The following is a 7913-nucleotide window of genomic DNA, read 5'->3' as shown; positions in this document are numbered from 1 at the left end:
CGTTGCGACATTCCGGACGTTTTAAGTACCATATTGGCATACTTTCGGTGAGTTTCCAAAATGGCCTCCGGTCCGGCCGGACTGTTTGCAGTCCGGCAAAACTGGCTCTTTGAGCCATGTAAGTCAAATTTACTGTAGCAAAGTCAAACTAATTGGCATGGCACTGTTGCAGGCCGGACTGTTTGCAGTCTGGGAAAACTGGCTTTTGAGCCTCAAAATTTGAGTATTCATAGATAATCTCATTATTTTTGGGTTTAGAGTTGTCTTTTAGCATATACATGCTTAATCATGCTCCAATTACTTCTTTTATTTGTTTTCTTTGTTTGATTTTGAGTTTCTTCCATGTAGAGGGTGGAGAGCCTTCTAATAAGGATAAAGGCAAGACCAAAGCTTGAGAAGCTTTGATTAAAGCTTGTTAAAGCTTGTTTTGAAGGTTAGTGTTCATAAACACACTTACCTTACTCAAATTTTGATTTTGTGCCTTTATGCTATTATGTGTATATTTTGAGATTTTGAATGAAATGATTGGTTTGTTGAATTTTGGTTGCCATTACATGCTCTTGGATGGTGTTTGATGAGTATTTATGTTGTGGTAGACATTGCTACCTTGTATCTTTGTGGTTCATGTTCCTTTCATGGCTAAAGTAAACTGAATTTGGGAAAAACGTGATTTTGAGTGAGATTTAGGACCATTTTTCAATCCTTTTTAATTTTCTTCTGTGTCTGAGTCCTTCCTAAAATTTGTAGGTCTATCTCTTAGCTTTCCAACCCATCCTCTTGTGCCCAATTTGGAGATATATAACTCAACTTATGGCTAAAACACCCAAACTGACTCTGTTTGTGTCGGGCCACATGCATCACTGAATTGAGTGCCCATTTTGACCACTATAATGACAAGATTAGGTTCTGAGTTCTTCATAAAAGTTGTTGCCCTGTGTCTTGAGAATTCTCTCATTCTAGATTGGTTTAATTTGAATGTAGGGTTTAGTAGGAATTCAAGAAACAATGGACTTGGTTCTGCTGAATCAGGTCTGGTCTGTCAGTCTGTGTTCCTAGCTTTGTTTTGTTATCTTCCATATTGATCTGGGCTGTGATCCCTTCATAACATTTGTAGAAGTTTGTCTTATCTTTCTAATGACTCTAATTTCATTTAATTTGGAGACCTATAGCTCCGGTTATGTTTTAAAAACACAGCAAAGGTCCATGTTATTTTTATGCTGGAAATTTTTCTATGTTAAGTCATTTTGTTTAAGTATGAGAATTTTTATGAATTACTTAAGTTTAAATTAAGTTTTTATTATGAGAAGACTAAAGAAAATGAATTGTATGAGAAATGTTTTTGGGCTCTAATATACTTGGTGTGGATTTGATGCATGATTTGATTTTATTATGTATGATGAGCATGCTCGGCATTTGATGCCATTATGATAAGAAGCTATGATCATATGCTAGGTGCGTGGGTTTCTTATGTTAGGGCGGACGCGCTCTATATGTTATGAAAAGGTTGGCGACCTAAGGCCATTATGAATAAGCTATGAAAACTTATCTGCTTCTTTTTCTCCTAAGTGTATGTGAGCCCTTATACAATATTTTTAAGGAAGTGAAATAAATGAGATCACATTATGTTAATAACTCTTAATTTACCACAACTTATTTATGATATCAAATGAATTTTTAAAGCATGATGTGTTGGTGTGCATATGTACTGCATGTTCAAATTTAATGATTTTATGTATATAAATGATTGTTTTTAAGTATGTTGTCATCACAATATTGGTTTGTTGTGTTTTATGAGCACCACTGAGTTTTATACTCAGCGCGTTGATTTTATCACGCGCAGGTTGGAGATTGTGCTTGCTGCTTAAAGACCTGAAGAGTAGCATCAGAGCTGAAGAGATCTTTTGGTAGTTGATTAGTATTTTATGTAACTAAAAATTTTGGCATGTATAACGATTACATTTTTGGAGACTGTATTATTTAATTTATAACTTAAACATGTTATTGTAAATTATTTTGGTGTATATATATTGGGAGATAAACTTGGACTTATTTAATGGTTAGAATATTAGAAGTTGATATATTTAAATGAATGTATTGAAGTGATGAATATTATAATGTTATTGAGGAACTATGGAGTTATGAAATTATAGAAGTGCTATTGTGTTGTTATTGGAGTTTGACGGGGTTTGGAGTTTGAATTTGGGAGTGCTTTGTATTCATATGTTTGGCAACTTCTATTTTTTGGGGAAACTCTTGCAGTTTTTCTGTAGGATTCTCCCAAATCATTTTCAAAACAAAATACTATTACTTGCTAAACTTGTGAATACTAAGTCACTTCTAATTCATAATATGATTGTTTGATTTATATGTAGGTTAGGACGGTGCCTCCGGCACCGAATGTGGCATCCACCATCGGGTCTTTCGGGATCGGGCAGCGGGTGTTACATTTAGTGGTATCAGAGTATAGGTTTAGGTGGTTCTAGGACTATATGCATATATAGGCATTTATCTATTTTGAAGTGAGAGTATGAGTAATTTTAAGTTAAATACATGCCATATTGATTTGGTTTGGAACTTCTCTCTGATGCGAACCTTTTGGTCTTTGTAGGAGTTGAGTGATGTCTCAACATCTGTCAGATGAGGAGGTGGATAGTTATGCCCCTCCTAGTGGTGGTATTCCTGTTGGAGATGGCGCTAGTGGGGCTGTGGGTTCTGATGCAGAGCACGCCTCGAGGGTGGGGCAAGCTGCTGCAGGTCCTGCTGGGCCTAATCAGGATACATTTGTTTAGCAGTTAGTTGCTGCTTTGAGGCAGGCAGCAGGAGCTGTTCCCCAGGCTCCAGTTGCTCCAGCCCCTGTTCCAGTTCGTCCCCCTATTGAGAAACTGAGGAAATATGGAGCAGTTGAGTTTATGGGTAGAAAGGATGATGTGGCTTCTGCAGCAAAGTATTGGCTCCAGTCTGTGGAGAGGATATTAGAGCAGATGCAGTGCTCACCTGTAGACAGTTTGGTTTGTGCCACTTCCTTATTGAGAGAGGAAGCTTACCAGTGGTGGGATACTGTATCACGGACAGTTAGTGCTGAGCAGAGGACTTGGGACTTCTTTCTTTCTGAGTTCAGACAGAAATATATTGGGGAGATTTACATTGACCAACGTAAAGCAGAGTTTTTAGCATTAAAACAGGGCAGAATGTCTGTGGCTGAATATGAGAGAGAGTTCATCCGGTTGAGCAGGTATGCTACTGAGATGATTCCTACTGAGTCTGATAGATGCAAGCGCTTCAGGAAAGGCTTGCATGATGAATATCGCATGCATCTAGTTGCTCATCCTCATACATCATTGTCTTCCCTAGTGAAGGCAGCTTTAGAGCTTGAGGAAGTGAGGAATGAGCAGCAGGCTAGGAGGCAACGGAGTCAGCAGGGTCAACAAAAGAGGGTTTAGGGTATGGTATCTGGACAGACTTCTGGGGCTCAGTCTAGTAGTAAGAGGCACAGAGGTCCATCACAGACCTGGTCTAGACCGATTCAGAGATATGGACAGGGTACTCATGGCAGAGTAGCTCCACAGACCACATCTGTTGCTAGTGGTGGAGGTGCTACGTGGATTGATATTCCGCCATGTCCTCAGTGTGGAAAGAAGCATCTCGGGGTTTGTAGGAGATTTTCTGGGGCATGCTTTCGATGTGGGTCTATAGAGCATTTGCTTCGAGACTGCCCTATGACTTTGGCTAGTGCAGCTCCTCAGGTAGGGAGGTCGGCTCCTTATGTTTCGAGAGGCAAAGGCAGAGGCCGTGGTGATACAGGAGGCACTGGGAGTCAGAGGCCAGTTTCAGAGACAGTGGAAAAACTTGAGTCCAAAGCACCCTGCTAGAGCGTATGCTATCCGGACTAGGGAGGAGCAGGATGCCCCAGACGTTATCATTAGTACATTCTCTCTCTTTGATATTTCTGTATATGCTTTGATTGATCCTGGCTCTACTCATTCATATTTAGGCATACATGTGGGTAGATTGGGTAATATGCATGCTGATATGTTAGAGCATAGTATGGAGGTTACTAATCCCTTAGGTCATAGTGTCGTAGTTAATCGGGTGTATAGAGATTGTCCATTGGTAATCTATGGCCATGTGTTTCTGGGAGATCTAATAGAGTTGCCTTTCCGGGAGTTTGATGTGATCTTGGGTATGGATTGGTTATCTAGACATGGAGTTATGGTTGATTGTAGACTTAAGAGGATTACACTCTAGACTTCATCTGGTGAGGAGATTGTAGTTGTGGGTGAGAGGTCGGATTACCTCTCTAATGTTATTTCTGCTTCTACTGCTAGAAGATTGATCCAGCATGGTTGTGAGGCCTACTTAGCCTGTGTACTTGCTCCAGAGTCAGAATCTCCTAGTGTCCATGATATACCCACAGTATGTGATTTTCCGGATGTGTTTCTAGAGGAGTTGCCTGGTTTACCTCCTGAGAGAGAGGTTGAGTTTGGTATTGAGGTTATGCCTGGTACTGCACCGATATCCATTGCTTCGTATCGGATGGCGCCTTCTGAGTTGAAAGAGTTAAAGATACAGATTCAGGAATTGCTTGATAAGGGGTTTATTCGTCCTAGTGTATCTCCGTGGGGTGCTCCAGTATTGTTTGTAAAGAAGAAGGATGGATCACTTAGATTGTGTATTGATTACAGACAACTTAACAAAGTTACTGTGAAGAATCGGTATCCATTGCCTCGGATAGATGATTTGTTTGATCAGTTGAGAGGAGCTAGTGTATTCTCGAAGATAGATTTGAGATCAGGTTATCATCAGCTAAGGGTGAAGGCATCAGATGTACCTAAGACTGCTTTCAGGACACGCTACGGTCACTATGAGTTCTTGGTAATGCCGTTTGGTTTGACTAATGCTCCTGCAGTGTTCATGGATTTGATGAACCGGATCTTTCATCCTTACTTAGATCAGTTTGTGGTTGTGTTCATTGATGACATCTTGGTATATTCTCGGACTAGAGAGGATCATGATCACCATTTGAGAATTGTACTTCAGATATTGAGAGAGAGACAGTTGTATGCTAAGTTCAGTAAGTGTGAATTCTGGTTGTCTGAGATTGCTTTCTTGGGTCACATTATTTCTGTTGAGGGTATTAGAGTTGATCCAAAGAAGATAGAGGCAGTGCTTGAATGGAAGCCACCTAAGAATGTGACAGAGATTCGAAGTTTCTTAGGATTGGCTGGTTATTATAGAAGATTTGTCAAAGGATTTTCTCTCATTGCGGCTCCTTTGACTAGGCTTCTTCAAAAAGATGTTAGATTCGAGTGGAATGATAAATGTCAGAATAGTTTTGAGAAGCTTAAGATGATGCTTACTGAAGCTCCAGTGTTGACACAGCCAGTTTCGGGTAGACCGTATGATGTGTATAGTGCTTCTAGACAGCTTAAACCACATGAGAAGAACTAAACTACGCATGATTTGGAGTTAGCAGCTATAGTCTTCGCTTTGAAGATTTGGAGGCATTACTTGTATGGTGAGAAATGTCATCTGTATACGGATCATAAGAGTCTCAAGTATCTGCTTACTCAAAAGGAGCTTAATCTGAGACAGCACAGATGGTTAGAGCTACTTAAGGACTATGACTTCACCATTGATTACCATCCGGGTAAAGCTAATGTGGTAGCAGATGCACTTAGTAGGAAGTCCTTGGTTGCTTTACATGCTATGAATACGCGATTATCTGTAGCTAGTAATGGTGCACTCGTGGCATAGCTTATGATTAGACCTAGTCTACTTCAACAGATTTGAGATGCACAGAGAGATGATGAGACAATTGCCTTGTGGAAAGATCGAGTCAGAGATGGAAGGAAAAAGAGATTTATGATTAAAGATGATGACTGCTTGTACTTTGGGGATCGGATTTGTGTGCCTAAAATTTCAGAGTTGAGGAAGAGTATCTTAAAGAAAGCTCATAGTAGTCCCTATGCTATGCATCCTGGCAGTAATAAGATGTATCAGGATTTGAAATCACAGTATTGGTGGCCGGCGATGAAGAGGGATATCACAGATTATGTGTCGAGATGTTTGACGTGCCAGCAAGTGAAAGCAGAGCATCAGTTTCCTTCTGGTTTGTTACACCCTACTTCTATTCCAGAGTGGAAATGGGATAAGGTTACTATGGATTTTGTGACTGGATTGCCTTTAACTCCTAAAAAGAAAGATGTTGTATGGGTAATAGTTGATAGACTAACTAAGTCGGCACACTTTCTTCCTGTTAGAACCGACTTCACCATGGAGCAGTATGCAGAGCTTTATATAGATGAGATAGTGAGATTACACGGGGTTCCTTCTTCCATCATTTCAGATAGAGATCCGAGATTTACTTCTAGATTTTGGAAGAAGCTACATGAGGCTCTAGGTACTAAGCTGAATTTCAGCACAGCTTTTCATCCTCAGACAGATGGTCAGTCAGAGCGGGTTATTCAGATTTTGGAGGATATGTTAAGAGCCTGTGCTATTGAGTTTGAGGGCAGTTGGGAGAAGTACATTCGACTTGTAGAATTTGCCTACAATAACAGTTATCAATCGAGTATTCAGATGGCCCCTTTTGAAGCACTATATGGTAGGAGATGTAGGACTCCACTGTGTTGGTCAGAATTGAGTGAGGGCAAGATGGTAGGTCCAGATTTGATTCGGGATACAGAAGAAAAGGTCAGAATTATCAGAGATAGATTGAAAGCAGCTTCAGATCATCAGAAATCTTATGCGGATTTGAAGAGGAAGGATATAGAGTATGCAGTGGGAGATAAGGTTTTCCTTAAGGTATCTCCGTGGAAAAAGATATTGCGATTTGGAAGAAAGGGTAAGCTTAGTCCTAGGTTCATTGGTCCATATGAGATCATTGAGCGTGTGGGTCCATTAGCCTATAGACTAGCTTTACCACCAGACCTGGATAGGATACATAATGTTTTCCACGTATCTATGTTGAGGAGGTATCGGTCCGACCCATCACATGTAATATCAGTGGAATCTGTGACTATAGAGCCAGATTTAACTTATGAGGATGAGCCAGTGAGGATACTTGCTAGGGAAATTAAGGAACTAAGGAATAAGAGAATTCCGTTGGTAAAAGTTCTTTGGAGAAACCATAAGACCGAGGAAGCTACATGGGAAAGTGAAGATATTATGAGACAACAGCATCCTCAGTTGTTTAATTCAGGTGAATTTCGAGGACGAAATTCTTTAAGGGGGAGAACTGTAATGCCCCATTTTTTTCCTGTGTTTTAATAGTAGTTTACCGGTCTGTGAATAGTACCACCGGTTCGGAAGTTGGTATTATTTTTGGTCCGAAAAATTTCTATTTATGTTTTATATTTTATTTAACATTTTTGGAGCATGTATGCATGGTTTTTATGGGTAGAAAGTAAGTAAGGAATATTTTTGGAGAATTTAGATAATTAGTGAATAGTGAATTATGGTGTTATATTAAGTAAGGAAATTTGAGCAACTTATTTTTATGGAGGAAATTTGAGAAATTATTTTTATGGAATAAATTAGAGAGTTTTGTGGAGATAAATAATTTTTTGAAGGAATTTAATTGGAGAATATTTGGAGAAAAGACCAAAACACCCTTCTATTTGAAGAAAAGACCAAAATACCCCCTTAGTTGCTTTAATAAAGCAACTATCAATTATTGACCACCAAATTTTGCCATCTTCTTCTACATCCACGTTTCTCTTCCTCCTTCTTCTTCTTCTTCTTCTTCTTCTTCATTTTCTTCAATTCCTACTTAGTAAACACCCATCCAACTTGATTTAAGTCATAAATCTTATAGAGTGAAGCTAGAGAAGTAATCTTTGGTGACTAATTTCAAGGAATTTGGTGATTTTCCTACTTGGGTCAAGTAAGTGATTTTATGATAATCTCATTAT

At 39.4% G+C, this 7913-nt stretch overlaps 1 pseudogene; it reads left to right on the top strand.

Moving 5' to 3' along the window:
• Positions 1-2688: 2688 nt before the first annotated feature.
• Positions 2689-5448, top strand: LOC149497599 (uncharacterized; annotated as a pseudogene).
• Positions 5449-7913: the final 2465 nt, after the last annotated feature.

Source organism: Jatropha curcas, chromosome 3, assembly GCF_041381405.1.
Source record: "Jatropha curcas cultivar XTBG-Jc1 chromosome 3, XTBG_Jcur_1.0, whole genome shotgun sequence".
NCBI classification, from domain to species: domain Eukaryota; kingdom Viridiplantae; phylum Streptophyta; class Magnoliopsida; order Malpighiales; family Euphorbiaceae; genus Jatropha; species Jatropha curcas.
This window is presented reverse-complemented; position numbering and strand designations above follow the sequence as displayed.